The following is an 18,138-nucleotide window of genomic DNA, read 5'->3' as shown; positions in this document are numbered from 1 at the left end:
GCATTTTCAAAGGTAGATTAAATGCCTGGGACTTGTTTTAATTCTAAGAGCTTGCTTCAAAACCTTTCTTTGTAAATAACATAAAAACTAATTTAAGCCCATTCAGTCTCAATCGAATTGCTACAAATTCTGTATGAGTTGGGTCTGAATTAATAAGATTTCATGGCAACGCAGAAAGGACATACTTACTCAAAGTAGAGAAAATAAAAAAGTAATCATATCTGATGCAATTAAGGCAGGAAATACCATAACTTAACAGTCCTTTGATTTCACATGGATAAAATGGAAACTCTATCTTGTGACATTTGATGCCTCATCCTAATCAAAGCAAGGTGCTAATCTTTCCCAAGAGTAAAGACTCATCAGGTAGTTGAAATCTCTGTCCTGAATTGCAGGTTCAGAATGGGCTATCAAATCAGGGAAACTGATGGGCCCCTCCAAATGTACTGTTTACAAACCTGGTTGAACAATTCTTGAAGCTAAGATTCCATTCAGTTTTCTGTAAAATGAAGGCATATTGGAGAAATACAAAAAAATGCATATAACATTGTCCCAGCTTCTAGAACACAGTAGATACCAAAAAGCTGGTTATTATATTACTATGCTAATGTTTTTCAAGCAGTTTTTAATGCATTGGTAAAATGCAATTTTAAAAGTAACCAAAAATATGAAAACAATAGTATCTAAAAATAGCATGTAGTTCAACTGAACAATTTTGAATAATTACCATGTCCTTATTAATTAGATATTTTCTGCTTTCAGAACATAGTCTGGGAAGCTGCAGCAGGTGAGAAGAAATGGCTTGGGTTGGTCCATGGACAGCCCAGCCCATGCTGAAGTCATGCTGAGAAAGACCAGCACACCGCTTCAACTTTCAAAGAACCAACTGTGAAACTTGACAAAGAAATCCTTGAAAGAACTTCACGGCTCAGTTAAATCTGCTTGACTACTAGAAAGAAAGACCTTGCTCACATAAAAAAGACATCTGTAGTACATTTTGGTTGCAGCAACAGAAACTGGACAAGTCCCTTACTTTCCCCTTGTAGAAGTTGAACATTTTCCATGGGTTCTTGTTTGGTCTTTGAATGGGACAATAAGTAAGTTAAGCTTTCTGGCACACACAAACCCCTTAGCAGGGTAGGGTACAATTTCCACTTGCCCACGCACTTTAGCCATTTCTTCCGATGACCATTTAATGCTGTAATACTACATTAATAGAATATCATTTTCTTTCATCTTCTCTTGCCTGTTTGGAAAGAGTAATTCTGTACCAAAACAAAACAAAACAAAACAAAACAAAAACCACCCAGCCCAATATAATTTTCCAGGTTCAACCCCAAATCAAAGTACAGTAGTGAATATACGAAACACAATTCTCTTTGCTACTTCCCGACACACTGTCAAATGTTTCCCTTCGCTTTCCCTGCTATTGCTTTCAAAGGAAATTGGATAGTGTCGTGGGGCAAGGAAAAGCACAAAACATAGGAAAGGATATAATTTAGAAGGGCCCTGATTACCTGTAGTCCACAATATTTATCCTCGGTTGGATTTCTTGCCTCTGGTTGCTCTATCAAGAAGTGTTCCATTTGTGAAAGTAGAAAGCAAAGGAGGAAATATCTAAGCTATAAAATGTCAAATTGCTTTCCAAGTATGTTCCAGTTTCCAACCACATCAAGAAGGGTGTCTGAAAAGACAATCAACTTTTGTGCTAACCAAATGCATATACAATTATTTATTATTTTTTTAAAGTTTCCTAGGGAATGCACCCTCAAAAGGAACATTCAGGGTTATTCTGGGGCTATTTGCCTCCAATCCTTTAAAAACCAGCTTTGTAGCTACAGTGTACTTTTTCTTTTTTTCCTGTAAAAATTTCCTAAATCAAATAAGCCACAATTCAATTTAAGTAGCAGAGAATGCCAAGACTGGATACATTTTATCCATTTTCTGGGAATAAGATGGTCATGTCCATCCAAAGAGCCACTAGAACAGAGGTAATCAAAACCTCACTTCTTTCCCTACTAATACCACATGGGAGGAGTACAAAATCTGCGATGGAGATGGAAATCAACAGGTTTTTGCAGTTCTTTTCCTAAAACACCCACTTTCATTTCGGGACAGAAACTTCATAAACAGAAATGGCATTGTTTCTGCTGCTTCAGAAGAGTTTAAGGAGCGGGCCATCATTTTTTCACTTTAAAGACACCTCTGGTTATCTTTCTTTTTTATCAAAATTGGTCCATGCCACATGCATAAGGGGATATCAATATTACAACACTTAACATGCACAATGACTGCATCCTGGTCTCTCAGGCAAAAAGGACACTTGCCTCAGCGGTGTCCGCTGTGGTATTATTGTCATCAACTTACTGTTAGTAACATCACTCAAAGTTGCTCATTTCCTAAGGAGTCGGAAGCTGGTTTGTTCTCTTGAGCTGGGCTAATGGGCTGATCATTCAGATTCCCCTGCAAGGGGTGCTCAGAGCCACAGCTTTTGCTGGAATGAAGTCACCCATGAGAAGTCCAACCCTGAACTTGCACCAATGTTAACACTGGTGTGCGGATTGATTCTTGGATTCAGTTACAGAGGAACGTGAATGAGTCACATGACCATGTAGCTTCTCTTTGACCTTCAGCCCACCCTCCCTGAGTGCTGTGTTCACAAATTTTGTAGTTGCATTGGCAGGTATTTTAAGACTGGATGCTTTGATTTTGTGTTTGAGGCTTTCCTCTCTGCTAGTTCTTTCCCCACCACTTCCCACTCAGCTGATTCCTTTCATTGCTGCTAACTCCCCTGTCTGTAGTCCACTTGCTCTTTCTTGTGTACCAGGGGCCTTCCTATGAGAGATGACGCTCCTGGGACTCGTGTTTCCTTAGACACAACTTGTGTTTCTTAGGGAGTCAGATCTCAAAGCCACATCAGCTCCACCACCCTTTGTTCAGCTAATTCACAAGTATGTTGGCTTAGTTTTACTTGTGCTTCTCACTTTTGCATCATAAACATGATGATATTTAATATCTTTCTTTATTTTCCTGCACTGTAAGTAAACTCATTTGTGAGGATATATTTAAACAACATGGATAGTTTCTGAATCATTATAAATGTACCTTCTCTAAGTTCCATATCATAGTGCACCCTTCTATCTTTCCTTTTAAAACCATTTGATATCATTTGTTTTTTTTTAAGATGTTTGTTTTATTTCTTTGAATGGAAGAGTTCTAGAGAGAAAGGGAGAGAGAGAAAAAGAGATTTTTCCATCATCTGGTTTACTCCCCAAAGGGCCAATATGACTGGGCATGTGCCATGCCAATGACAGGAAACTGGAAGTTCTTCCAGGTCTCCCACATGAGTTCAGGGGCCCCAAAATTGTGTCACCTTCCATTTCTTATTCAGGTGAGTTCGCAGTGAATTAGACTAGAAGTGGAGCAGCCAGGTCGTGAACTAGTGCTTGTATGACATATACGTGTGGCAGGTGGCATCCTAATTAACTAAGCCACAACACTGGCCTCTCGTTTTTACTGTGAAGAATATTTGTTTTCAGTTTTGTCTCCAAATTTACTTGTTACTCTCAGGCAGTTTTAATATGTTCCTTACATATCTTACTCTTGAAGGTTGACATGTATAGAACATATGTGTTATTCTGGAATGTACAATTTCTCCAAGTTTTATACTAAGTCATGTTCTCCTATTATTACTAAGATATTTTTAAAATTTATTTTGATTTTTATTGCAAAGTCTGATTTACAGAAAAGAGGAGAGGCAGAGAGAAAGATCTTCCATCTGCTGGTTCACTCCCCAGGTGGCCGCAATGGCTAAACCTGAGTAGATCCAAAGCCAGGGGCCAAGAAATTCTTCCGGGTCTCCCATATGGGTGCAGGGCCCCAAAGCTTTGGGCTGACCTCGACTGCTTTCCCTGGCTACAAGCAGGAAGCTGGATCACCAGGATTTGAACCTGTGCCCATATGGGATCCCAGCGCGTGCAAGGCAAGGGCTTTAACCACTAGGCTACTGACCCAGGTCCATTCATACGTTTTTTAGATACAAGCCCAAATATATTTTGGATGAAGGCTTTATAAAATAAGTCTTTTCATAGATTTCTGCCCACTCTGTGCCCAATCTTTCCATTCTTTAGCAATATCAAACAAAAACAAAAACATTATTATTATTATTAGTTTTTAATTAGGGCCGATGTGACGCAATGGGTCAAGGTATGCCTTATGATGCTAGCTTCCATTTCAGAGTATCAGCCTGAGACCTGGCTGCCCTACTTCTGATCTGATCTCCTGCTAAAGTGATTGTGAAAACTGTACATGATGATCTAAGCACATGTGGGTTGTGCTATCCACATGAAAATCCAAAACGGAATTATTTCACCTGACTTAGCCCTGGCTGCTGTAGCTATTTCGAGAGTGAACCCATCACTTGGAAATCTCTCTCAACACACTTGCTCTTTCTTTCTCCTCCCCAACCCACCTACCTTTAAAATAAATGAATAAATTAATAGTTAAAGAATACTTAAATAATATTAATACTTAAATAATTCTAAATAAATACTTACATATCTATTACTTTTTATCATGGAGTGAAATGTACCAGTTATTTTCCTTATATATCATGCTTGTAGAAGCTAATCCATCTCAAATATTTTTGCTCATTTTTTTTCTAGATAATTGATGATTTCACATTTTACATTTAGGCCTACCAATTCACTTAGTATTAATTTTATTAAAAGTTCAAGTACAAAGATGCATGTGTGATTGCCTAACCCATCTTAATGCGTTGTTCAACTAACCGAGTTGCCTTGTTGCCTCCACAATGACATCACAGTCTACCTAGAAACTTGGAAAATTGATATATAAAATCCTTTACAGTCATAGCCACATGTGCGTCAGGCTAATGGATGTATTTTTTCTTGACTTTCTTAGTTTGATAATACACTCAGAGTGAGATGGATAATGAAATGGCTTACATTCCACAATGGCCTCAGTCTGGCCTTTGCAACTCTTTGGGGAATGAACCCACATATGGAAGATCTCACTCTCTCTCCCTTTCTCTCTCTTTCTCTGTCTCTCCCTCTCCCTACAAGTCTGCCATTCATATGATAAGAAATAAATGTTTAACAAAAGGATAAGTAAATGAGGTATAAAATTAATTAAGAATGGATAAAGAAACTGTGGTGCATCTACTCCAAGGAATACTATACAGCAATTAAAAATGAAATTCCACCATTTACAACAAAATGGTCCCAATTGGAAACCATTATGATCAGTGAGATAAACTGATCCCAGAAAGACAAATATCACATGTTCTCTTTGATACAATGCAACCTGCATGTAAAATACAAATAAATTGCTATATAGGTGAACAAATACATACAAATATTCTCATAGATGAATGTATAATGGAAACTAACATACTGGGAAGTGAAGATATTTTGTAGACAGTATCTCTACTGAATAAAAAGAGTCCTCCCAGTTAAAGAGAAGAACTATACTGCTGTACTAATATGGGGGAAAATGGTGGAGGAGAGAATCGGGAGGGAGAAAGGGGAGGACCAAAGGGGGCTCTCTATAGCTAAAGAAATGTATCATGGAAAATAATAAAAATAAAAAAGGTTAGGAAAATAAATAAAATCTGCCAAAAGAGGATTATGGACCAAATATATAGGTAAAAGGGAAGGTAGATATATTGAGCTTGATTGGAACAGAACCCTATATATATATACAGTGTTCTACAAATACGAACAATTTTATTTCACTTTAAAAATGAGTATATGGAATCATCAAATCATTCAAATTTAGTTTTATTGACGATTAAGGAGTGGGCTAGGCATGGCAGCCAAGCAGCTGCAGTACTTGCCTTGTATGTGTCAGGATTCCATATGAGCACAGGTTTGTCCCCCAACAGCTCTACTTCCATTCCGGCTTCCTGCTTGTGACCTAGGAAAGCAGTCGAGGATGACTCAAAACCTGTGACCCTGCACCCACGTGGGAGACTGGAAGAATCTCTTGGCCCTTGGCTTTGGATCTGTTCAACTTCAGCTGTTTTGGCCATTTGGAGAGTGAGCCAGTGGGTGGAAGATAATTCTGTCTTCTTTCTCTCCATAAATTGATCTTTTTTTCAATAAAAATAAATAAATCTTTAAACAAATCAATATAAATTGGGGCCTGATGCTATTCACCTTGCACGTGCCAATGGATCCTACATGGATGCCAATTTGTGACCCCGCTTCCTTGCTTCCCATCCAGCGCCCTGCTGTGGCCTGGGAAAGCAGTCAAGGACTGCCCAAAGCCTTAGCACCCTGCACCCAAGTGGGAGACCCAGAAGATTTCCGATTGTTGTGACTACTTGGGCAGTTAATCAGTGGAAGAAAGATGTTCCTCTCTTTTTCCTCCCTTTTGTACATCTGACTTTCCAATAAAAGTAAATAATTCTTTAAAATAAATAAATTTTAAAAATCTAAAATATTTGTACATTTTATTCTTACATTCTGTGTTGTCTAATAGAATATACATAGGCTATCTCTAATTCTCGTATTTTTCTGAATAGCCAGATTTTAAAAAAACATGATTTGAGTGACTTCATAAGCCCAGGTTGGCTTCAACATGGGCATTGCTTTAACCTAGATAACATTAAACAGTGATCTAGTCTATTTACCAGCACCTTGATTAACATGAATTCTGTGATGATTAATTTTATGTCAACTGAACTTGACATAAGCTGTTTACTCAAACATTTCGTTAGCAGTCCTATCAGGGTGTCTCATTTGAAAACATCATGTAAATTGGCAGAGTGTCTAAAGCTAATTGCTCTTCCTGAAAGGAGCGGGCTTCTTCATCAAGCCAGTGAATGAAGTCAGTAGACCAATGGGTTAGTCCCCTCCCGAGCAAGAAGAAACTTTTTGTGATAACCTTCAAATTGGGGCATCCTCTCTTGGTGATTCTCACGTTTGCATTGGTGTGGGGACGTTAGCATATGGATTTTGGACTTGTCAGTCTCCATAATGATGTGAGGCAATGTCTTCTAATTCTCTGTAATAATAAATGTTTTTTACTCACTTTGGACACCCCCTACCCTCGCCACTGCCAAACACACATACAGACATGGTCACAGACACAAACACCTCTATTGGATTGGTCCTGTTTTAGAGAACTCCTATACTAACCTAGCAGGATTCATAGTTAACATATGGAGGCAAAAATGTGATCACCAAGATCCTGTTGGTATGTAAAGCAATTTTAAAAAAAATCACTTCCATTCCTATAATCCAGTAAGAGTTCAACATCCTCCTCCAGTCTACTTGCACTGAGACTATTGCCTGGCTAAAGGAAAACGATGGCTTTTCCAGGGCTGAAGAGAGAGCGAGCCTGTGCCAGTTGTTCACCCTGCTCATTTTTGAGCTGAGGTCAGATGGTTGGCTGTTGAAAATGTTCTTTGCACTTGCATTGGCAAATATTTTATTTCCCCAAATCAGATCTACAGTCATAAATACCTGTATGTAGCTCAGCTCTTAAAATAGCTCTGCAGCATCCCACAAGCAGTGCATACTTCCTGTTGAACCAGATGGAGAAATGTGCAGAGCCCCGTGCCAGTGGAGGGAGAGAGAAATGGCCATGGCTGGAACCCATCCCTGATGCCAGAGGAGCTGGCAGAAGTCTGCATATAAAATGTAGTCTAGACCTTGTCAAGCCTTCAGCTCTTCCAGGAAACTGAGGTTCAAGGGAGGAATTTGGGTTTTTATTTTTCCTAGTGGGAAAATACTTAGATATCATTCACATGATACTGGATGATTATGTGTAAAAATAATGTTTATGTTTTTCTTCTTTGAACTCCTTGCATTGGTTTTCTGTTTGGAACACTCCATTGAATTTTACTTTCCTAAGTACATTCATTGAACAACTACTGTGCATTGCTGGCGTGCCTAGACATCTTAGGGGCTCATTCAGCATTTGCATACTTACGGAGCTTGTCTTTGTGGTTTTTCTCTGACTCTCCCAAGCTGCATCATTTTGGTCATTTGTCTAGCTCTTAGTCATTTCCTTTTCTTTTCTATGGCTTGATGATCTGTCCCTTTATCCATCTCTGGTCCAAAGTATCTTGACATAATGTGGCATATTTCCTTTACATAATAACGGGTTGGGAAGAAAGAGGTGGGTTAACTTTCCCAATAGTCAGCAACTGGAAAGCGTCACCTCTACCGATGTCAGTTGGCTCTGCTTCTCAAACTTGATTTTTTAAAAAAATGTATGGCAACAGGAAAAGGACAATGCTTTTACTTTTTTTTTTTGTAATAAATAAATTAAGAGGGATTTTTAAAAAACGAATTCCTCAGATTTTTCTCCACTTTTCATGGAGAACATCTGCTTTTCTTAGTCATAGGTTTGTAAATTTTTATTTCTCTTTCACTTGAATTTGTAACTAGTAAAGACGTAGACAGTAAGAATAATATAATTTACCTAGAAACTCATTGGACAAATAGTTCCAAAGTTCTAATGAATAATATGTCTTTGACGAATCAAGTATATTTCATATGCTCACTGGGTGCCTGAAACTGAAAAATTGAGATGATTTTAGAAACCAAACAGTGCTTAAAATTAATTGGCGATCCACATAAATGTGCCAACATTTAGCAATGGAGTCATTTTAGGACAAGAGTTGGCAGATCTTTTCTATGAAAGGCCAGATAGGAAATATTTTCTGCTCTTTTTTTGCTATATAGCTGCAATGACAAATGCATCTGTAATCCTAAAAGCAAGCACGGATAAAGCATAGATAAGTAACAGCAGATGAGATCTGATAAAACTTTATTTTAAAGACCAGATAGCTGGTCTCTTTTGGCTCTTGGCCTACTGTGTGGGGACATTAAATTTATACCAACAAAATAAAAACCATATAATACCTCTTAGAACTATCTTTTTTATAGAAACAAATGCTTACTGCAGACACTTTGGATAAATGCTGAAAAACCAAGTTACTATCTCAGATCTAGGGTTATGAATCTTAAGTATTGAAAATCTGGCAATTGAGTATTAATAAATATTCCAGGGGACTGTCTTGCACAAACATGCAGCAGGGCTCCCAAACCGAAGCTGTAAATATGTGGCTTAGGTTGTTCACAAAGCAGCAGATCTAGAAAGCAAGACAGTTTCTGAGTGGATTGGGAATTTTCATCTCTTCTGAGTTATCATTTTAAAAAATCCAAGCTACATTGGGTTGGTTAAGACTTTTTTTTTAAACCAGTCACCTTCAGATTCAGTACCTGCCGTTTATGCATTGAGGGAACCTTTGTTGGTGAAGTCAAGATCTTATCTGTGACAGGATCACTAAGGGAAAAAAATGAAAGATGGATTGGGACATGCTTAGCATCTTTTTTACTTCATAGTTGGCAGTCACTTTGTAACAGGTGTTTTGATGCTGTCATCATCTATTTTTGCTTCCCTGGTTAATGGCACCTGCTCTCCTTGAGATCCCGGTGAAAAATCCTCACATCACATGCACACGTGTGACGGTGTGGAAAGGCCAGTGGGGTATAGGTCTGGCCTGAGCCACACAGACACAGTCTACATTAACACCCTTCTTCTTTGCTCTTCAACAACAAAACTTGTTTTCAGATCAGGTGAAATTGGAGTTGGTTCTCTACTCATCCAGTCAAAGAAACAAAAGCAAAGACAGATGAGTAGGTCCATAGAACAGGACTCCGAGGAACAACCTCTTCACACGCATTTCAGAACTGAAACATTTAGGAGTGCGTGAACAGAATGCATCTTAGAGTAACAAAAATATTGACCCCTTATTTTGTGACAACGTTGTCAAGTGCCATGTGTTATTTTAGCACAGCATTATTGGTGATGAAAATGAACATTAGGGGGCTTATGGGGTCATTGAAATAGACAGCTAGTAATCACAGAATTGAGACACGTGCTCACAGAAAGCAAACAAGTAAAAAAAAATGAAGCCTACCTTTGTCAAAGTTTCTGAATTTAATATTTGCAACCCTGGAAACTAAAAAACAGGTACACTGCCTTTCCCTTCCCCCCCGATAGCGTGTTCTCCCATTGCTGGAACTGTCTTGGGTGGGACTCAGGCATGTATTGTTTAAGTAAAATTTCTCCACTGCCCTCTAACACCAGAAGAGAAAGGGATTTCTATTATGCATCAGAGTTAAGAAATATGGCTCTTCATCCTAGTTTATTAGTTAAAATTGCATGTTTTCTTCTTGTAAGCAATCCACACTCCTTGTACATGTCAATATTATTAACTACAATATCTATAAACATCTCAAATGCTACATTGAGAGCCAGCCAAATAGTAGGATATTTAAAAGCCTTGTCTTGACGTCAAGTGTGGAAGATCAAATACACTAACTGTGGCTGCTAGTAAGCGTTCCCAGTGTTTGTCTAGGTCAAAAAAAAAATTCTTGTATTTGTTTTTCTGGCATCTAAAACCGGTCAGTTCCACAAAACCACGCCTGCTTCTGATCAAAGGCTGAATGGAACTGGACCAGCTAATGCACCCAGCCTGATGGTGTCATCCATGCTGAATAAAGTGGGGGCACAAATTGGTAGTGTCGGTAAGTTAATATGGCTAAGCTCAGTTAGATAGATGGTCCAGGTAGATTTTTAGTGTTTTACTCATCTTTCTTCAGCCAACTCTAGAGGGCAAGACATATGTAATAGCAACCTGAAGAACCACCCCCTCCCCGCAAAAAAAAAAAAAAAAAAAAAAAAAAAAAAAAAGTCGAGTGGACCAAGATGTTTAGCCTCTGAAGTTCTCAGGAAGGTGAGAAGACCTGCCAATAAGCAAAGTCCTGGCGAGATGTGGCTGTGCACAGGATGTGAGATTGGAGTTAGCGTTGGCTGCAGTTGGTTTCCTTTGGTGCATTTGACACACTTTATCCATTTAACCCTGTATTGTTACCATTAAACTCCCGAGAACCAAGCCTGCCTTTCAAAGTGGTGAACTGTGTTCTTTTTTCCTTTTTAAAATTGTCATTACTATTTTCCATGATACAGTTTTGCATGTTTAGGGATTCTTACCTCTTTACCACTGTTTTCCCCTCTCACCATATAAAATAGCGTAATCCTTTGCTATTTAAGTGTGTCATGGCACGTTAGGTTTTGGCAAGGGTAGAAAATCTTGTGTGCTACTGTTAAGTTCTATTTTACTGCTTCTTTCATTGTGAGTTCTCCTTTTATTTGGGGGTAGAGATGTGTCCTGCATTGTATCCTCATTTCCCTGTATGCTAGACTCCAGGATACAGTGCATCTGTGAGAATAAATGCATACACTTGCTCACCTATAAACAATTTGTTTTAACTTTGCATGAAGGTTGCCTTATATTAGAAAGAACATATGATAGTTGTCCTTCTGGGACCAGCTTATCTCATTGAGCATAATAGTCTCTATTTGGTACTACTTTGTTGCAAATGGTACAGTAGATTTTCATTCTTTTTATTGGTTATGTAGTATTCCTTGGAATGGAGATACCAGAGTTTCTTTATCCATTCCTCTTTTGACAGAAACCTGGGTTGTTTCCATGTCTTCACTATTGTGGAAATATAGGGTTTCAGATCACGTTCTCTTATGTAGATTTCACTTCATTTGAATATATTTTCATGTGTGGAACAGCTGGGTCCTATTTTAGCACAATTTTTAGTTGTCTGAATACAGACTTTCATAGTGGATGTAGTAATCTATACTCTCACCAGCAGTGGAGTAGGGTACTTTTCCATCCCCCCTCCATTCTTGCCATTGGCTATTGTTGGTGAATTTCTCCAAAGTTCTCCTTGTTTCGCCTCATGTTTTGCGTATGTGTGTGTGTGAGTGCATGCAGTAAGACTCTTCGCCATGAGCTCTTCCTTCTTACATGTTGAAGAACCCAGTACTCCATTGCTAACCACATACACTGCGTTGCAGAGCAGATCTTGAGTTACTACACATTGCATCACTGAAAATTTGTGCTCATTGAAAAATAAACCCCCATTTCTCCCTCCCCCCAAATCCTGCCAACCATCATCTGACTCTCTGCTTCTGTGAGCTTGACTACTTTAGATGAGGAAAATCCTACCATTTTCAACAGTACAGGTGAACCTGGATAGCACTCTGCTAAATGAAAGAGACCAGTCACAAAATGACACGTAGTACATGACTCCAGGTCTTTTTAAGAGGCTGGTAACCTAGAGTGTCTTAGCCTGGCTATGACTAACATTTGGGATTGCATGGTCTTTTGCTTGAAGGAGGGAAGTGATCCTGTGCTGCGTAAAACAGTAAGCAGCTCCCTGATATTTCCACACTAGGTGCCAGTAGCACCTCTTCTAGTTTTGACCTCTCAGGTTGTATCAAGGTATTGGTAGGTGTCAATGGAAGTAATTTACTCCCTTTAAGTCCCCACTGAGAGTCACTAACAAGGTAAAAATTTATTTACAAAGAGAAAGCTTCTATCTCCTTCTTACAACTGTTTGGATCTGGAGATGAATAATTTACAGTCCAACGTGAGGGTTCAAGGAGTGCTATATTATGTCACATGCTGGTCAGAAAGTTTCAGAAAGAAAGGATAGAATTTAAGTTTAGTTTCAGAAGTGAGAGAAGTGTTATGTTTTGCAGGGCTGATGTTTCTGTGAAGTGGGGACAACATATTCACAAAAGGCATAATTTCTTTGCCTATGGCATAAACAGGATTGAGAATTAAATTAGTGGCAGGCTGTGGTGCAGAGGACAAGACAACACTCAGGATGCCTGCATATCATATCAGATTCCTTCTCTGTGAGGGCCATCCCTATTTCTGGTGTCAGCTTTCTTTGGGTGACACTCCTGGAAAGCAACAGGTGATAGCTCAAGTTCTTACCTCTCCGACTTGGATTATCTTCTTGGTTGCTTCTTTGCTCTAGCACCTTACCTCCCCAAAATAACTGGTCATCATCTTGTTCTGGAAGAAACACATTCTGGCTGTCCTTCGTGAAGTTATTGTCAGTAGGTATTTGTTTAAGAAGATGAATAAGACAACAAACATTTTGTGTAGAGGCTAGTTGCATCAGGAGGTCTGAGAGTAAGTTCTCCTAATGCTACTGTCTTTTGGAGAAAATTCTTCACTTTCCTGGGAAATGGATAGCTGTGTTATGTGATCTCAAGAGCTTCTTTTAGGGGCTGTCATTGTGGTCCAGTATGTTAAGCCATCCCTTATGATGTGGCTTTCCATAGCACCATAAACAGAGCAAAGATATATCTTTCTGCTAGTGCCCCTGGGAAAGAAGTGGAAGATGGTCCAAGTGCTTGGGTCCCTGGCAACTGTAGAGCAGACCCAGATGGAGTTCCTGGCTCCTGGCTGGGCTGGGTCATTGAGGCCATTTAGGGAGTTAAATAGCGAATGGAATGTCTCTGTCTTTGTCTCTCTCTCCTTTGCTGTCGCTTTGCCTTTCCAAAGGAGTAAAATAAATTTTCAATAAAGAGAATAGTTTCTTCTAGCTGTGAAATCTCATGGCTTCTGGCAGGGCACAGACAGTGTTGTGTAATTTTTGCTATAAAAATTCCTCAGTAACTGGAGCTGAGTGTTTTGTGCAGGGTGTAAGCTGGTCTCCCTAGGGAAGGTATGTTTCACCCAATGGAATCAGACAAATCTGGCTACAGTTATTTAACAGAACACCTGCCATAGGTAGATCTGGGATGAATAAGAGACAAAGGAAAGCTGCTAGACTATGTGACCCTTTCACTATTTATCTTAGGGGTTTGTATCTCAAAAAAAAAAAAAAAGCCTAAGATATTACACGTCTAGTACAAAGAAACTAGACTGCTAAAATGTCTGGAATCAGGCAGGAATAACCATATATTCAACCAAAAAAAGACTCTTGCACATGTAAATTAAACATTCAGGTTTATTGTTTTTTTTAGATGTTTTGGAAATAGATAATAAATAAATATGCAATATATCTTTCAAGATATTTCTTTCATGGTAAAAATAGATTGGTCCTAAAAGATATTTGGCTCACACATGAGCTACTTATTAATAACAATTCTGCAGTCTCATAGTATCAACAAAAAATGCTCAGGTGCATAATTTAATATTAGAACTTCATCTCTCCCCCCCCCCGACTGGAAGCCAAAGAAACTACTTCCACAGGAAGCCTAATTGCCACCCACATAAACCAGTCAGTAAAATTGACCACAATTTTACACCATGGGAACTTGGAAAGTTAGAATGTGAGCAGATTGCAAAAAGCGGCCCATAATCCCAGAGCAAATCCAGATGTGAAAGCAACATGTTTCAAGTTGCCTACTCATGTTGATTTAGCCAAGTTTATATAGATAATGCTGAATGTAATTTATAGTTGAGGCAGATTTTTTGGCAATGTGAAGCAAGTGTGTATGTATGTGCGAAAATTTGAAAAAAAAATAACTCGAGGTCCTTGAAATTTTTCACTGACTGAATTTTAAAAAGTATGTTTGATGTGGTTACAGTAATGTGTTCCAACACGCACGCACAGGTGTTAGGGTTCTGTGTTAGAAGTTGGTGTTGTCATGAGTAATCTAGGGAGAGCAGAGATCCAAGTCAGGGGAATGGGTTGAGAGCTCACAGGGAAATGAGTCCAGAGTTCTGATATCTTTGAAGATGGGGATAAGTGAGAGCAGACACAGTAAATACCACTGGATCTTGTATTAGAGTGAGTGTTGAAACCAAGGGCATTTAACCATGATGCCTGGCTTTGGAATGGCAATTGTAAACTGAGGTCACGATGGAAATCTTGTGAAAAGCAAAGCACGGATATTCAGAAAATGTTAGAGGGATGAAGTAAAAGAAGATCCCAAACTGCGATGTATTGGATGGATCCAGTGATCTCATTCTGGTCAGGGAGTAGAAAGGACCTCAACAAAGGGAGACCAGGGATTTGGCTGAAATCTGGTCTTGTAAGCCGGGTGGCTTCCCTCGCATAGTCATAGAGTTACCCATCATTGCTGTCTGTCAACAACAGCAACAAAAGTTCTCTGAGTTCTTGCTCTAAGTACCATAGTGGGTTCTGAGACAATAAGGATTCAATTAGAAAGATCATTATTCTTGTGAAGTATGTTTAATTTGGAAAGAGAGTCAGAGGCGTGAATGTCAAACGTCAAGGTGTTGTGAAACCCAAAGGAGTGGCCACTTGGAACAATGGGTGACAGCTTCCTAGAAGAAACTGCAGCTGACTTGAGTCTGGAAAGAGGATGACTAAGCAAGAAGAAAGAGAAAGGTACTTGGTTAAAAGTGACACAGGCAGGACCCTCCATGATGCCTCAGTGGCTAAATCCTTGCCTTGTACATCCTGGGATCCCATGAGTGTGCTGGTTCATGTCCTCGCTGCTTCAATTCCCATCCAGCACCCTGCTTGTGTCCTGGGAAAGCAGTAGAGGATGGTCCAAATCCTTAGGTCCCTGTACTCATGTGGGAGACCCAGAAAAAGCTCCTTGCTTCTGGGTTCTGATCGGTTAAACACCTCCACTCGAGAGGTGGAGCAGTGGAAGGAAGATCTTTCTGTATTTCCTTCTCTTAGTAAATCTTTCTAATAAAAATAAATCTTAAGAAAAAGAAGTGGCACAGGCAAAGGTGAAAATTGGTGTAACAGCATATGAGGTAGTTGTGTGTGTGTGTGTGTGTTAAGGAGTTGGAAGAAGTAAAATTTCTTTGGTATGTGGGATTTAAATTCTAAACAGGTAGTAACAGACATGAGTGAAACAGAAGTAGGCATAGGTATGCCTTACTAAAAAATTAGATTTTAAACTATCATAGCCTTAATAAAGGCTTTAACCAGAAACACTATTTAGATGTAATACTGAAGAATATGAGAAACAGTTTTAAATTAACAAGGCAAGAGGCAAAGTGTTAAATTTGGATGGTGGTTGTTCAACTTATCATTGGAAAATAAAAGAAGATAAAAATTAGATTAGTGTTCAGGGGTGAAATAACCAGGATCGTAATTCATTATTTATCAATGTTGAAGGACAAGACTAACTCTCCAATGACTCTGGTTTTTGGCACAGGGAATATTGGTTTTATAGACCAAAAAGGTGTATAACAGCAGGAATGGGCTATAACGTAGGACAGATAACAACTGAGCTTTTTATAAGTTTACTAAAGTGTACATCAGCCAGTTGGATACAAAAAGGTAAAATCCAATGGCAAATCTGAATATGGCCGGCAGATAGGTGAGTCGGAGGTAAATAGTTAACATTCCTTTGAGCATAGAGTATTTTCAAATCTCTGTCTGGCAGATTCTAGGGCATGGAATTCCTCACACTGGGATCCTCCAGTGAGTGTGGGGCTCCTACAATTAAGCACCTGAAAGAAGCCAAGTTGGGAAGTTACCTTAGATGCCCTTTTCTCACCTTCAGCTAAATGGGAATAGAAGTATCAACTTGATTTCTACCAATCTCACAAAAATGATTCATGCTGGCTGAAGAATATGAACTAAAGGATTTTTTGGGAGAATTATAACCTGTAATTTTATGCATGTATTTACGAATGTGCATACAATCATATATAGCTCTATCTCCTATCTGTTTTTCTCTGTCTGATATATATACATATATATATACATATATATTATGTATATATAAAATCTGTAAGATTTTTTCCAACATTCATTATACTGTCATTATAAGCATCTGTAAAGGAGAACTATTATAACATTTGTAAGAAATGTCTGAATGAAAATGAATATGATTTCAAACACTAAATTTAAAAAACCTCTCTGAAGATTATATATTTGAAAAGACTTTCTTATTCAGGCTAACAGAATAGATTGGCAAACAGTATGTTAGCAAACGATTATTAAAAACATATTTCTTGGACTTAACAAGTAAATCAGAAACTCACTGATTGAGAACCAACCTCATTCCTGGCAACGAGAAGGCAAAGAAAGATTGTGTGGGCTCATAGTATTCGACTTCTTTGGGACAATTTAAGGTCATTCTGTACTTAAGAAAGTGGGAGTGCCAATGAATGTGTGTGTTCCCTTCAAGCATAGGGAACTTAGACGCTGAGTTGGTGTAATGTGCTCTAGTTAAAAGGGCACAGGGACATTGCCTATCAACTCCCTTTAGCTTCCTTGTCAAAGCAGAGAGGTGGAACGGTCTTTGGCGCTGTAATGCTTTGATTTGTAGCTCAAATTCATCGTTTTCTATTTTAAAGCAAGTCCTTAAACATTCTAATCTTTAGTTCATCTGTGTTATAATGAGATTGTCGTAAGATTGACTTAAACGGCATATCTAGGAGATGTGGCATGATTCCTGGGTTATAATTCTTAATGTACATTCATCTCATTAATTATGATTTAATCTTAAAGGAGCATTTTTAGTTTATTATCCAGAAGTGAATATGCAGGGATGAAAGGAACAGGGCTTATAAATTTTACTTATTAAACCTGGGGCGTTGATGAGCGCTTGTGAGGGAAGAATTATGGTAGATTTAAGAAAGCTGTGATGATTGATTTATGACAATCTGATAGAGAAATAGAAATTTGCTGCTTGGCTTTTAGGTTAAGATCAAGTGAGAATAGGAAACACTTGAACATATACCACTTAAAATGGGTATATTGTTGTAAGACTAGGTAGTACGGTGGATTTAAATCATGCATTTTACATTTATGGATCATTTATAGTTTACAAATATGTTTTAGATTCTCTTATCACTGAATCCTCATCATATTCTGTAAAAAAAGAATTATTCTCACGCCATGGGTTGAGATTCAGCGGCACTAACTTACATTGCAAATCATATTGTTCAGTTTTGTTAAGAGCAACTAAACAGGATATAAAAGTGGGTATCTGATTGTTAAGTGGAAAAATGCTGAGCCTTTCATTGACTGAGTCATTTATAACTCCCTGAATTGTAGACAACGGAGAGGAACACAGAGCTACTTGTGCAAGTGAACATTACCAGGTAGACTTGCAATTGATTTCCATTTGGTAGACTGATGATTCAGATATTGCGTTTTATTTCTTGACTATATTGATCTATTTTGCAGCTAGAGGCAAACTAATTGGTGCTTGGATTTCCTTTTCAACTGATTTTTAAAAAAATATTTATTTATTTTTATTACAAAGTCGGATATACAGAGAGGAAGATCTTCCGTCCAATGATTCACTCCCCAAGTGGCCGCAACAGCCAGTGCTGTG

This window comes from Ochotona princeps, chromosome 17 (genome assembly GCF_030435755.1).
Source record: "Ochotona princeps isolate mOchPri1 chromosome 17, mOchPri1.hap1, whole genome shotgun sequence".
Lineage (NCBI taxonomy): Eukaryota > Metazoa > Chordata > Mammalia > Lagomorpha > Ochotonidae > Ochotona > Ochotona princeps.
The sequence above is the reverse complement of the archived record's forward strand: the minus strand, read 5'-3'. Positions refer to the sequence as shown.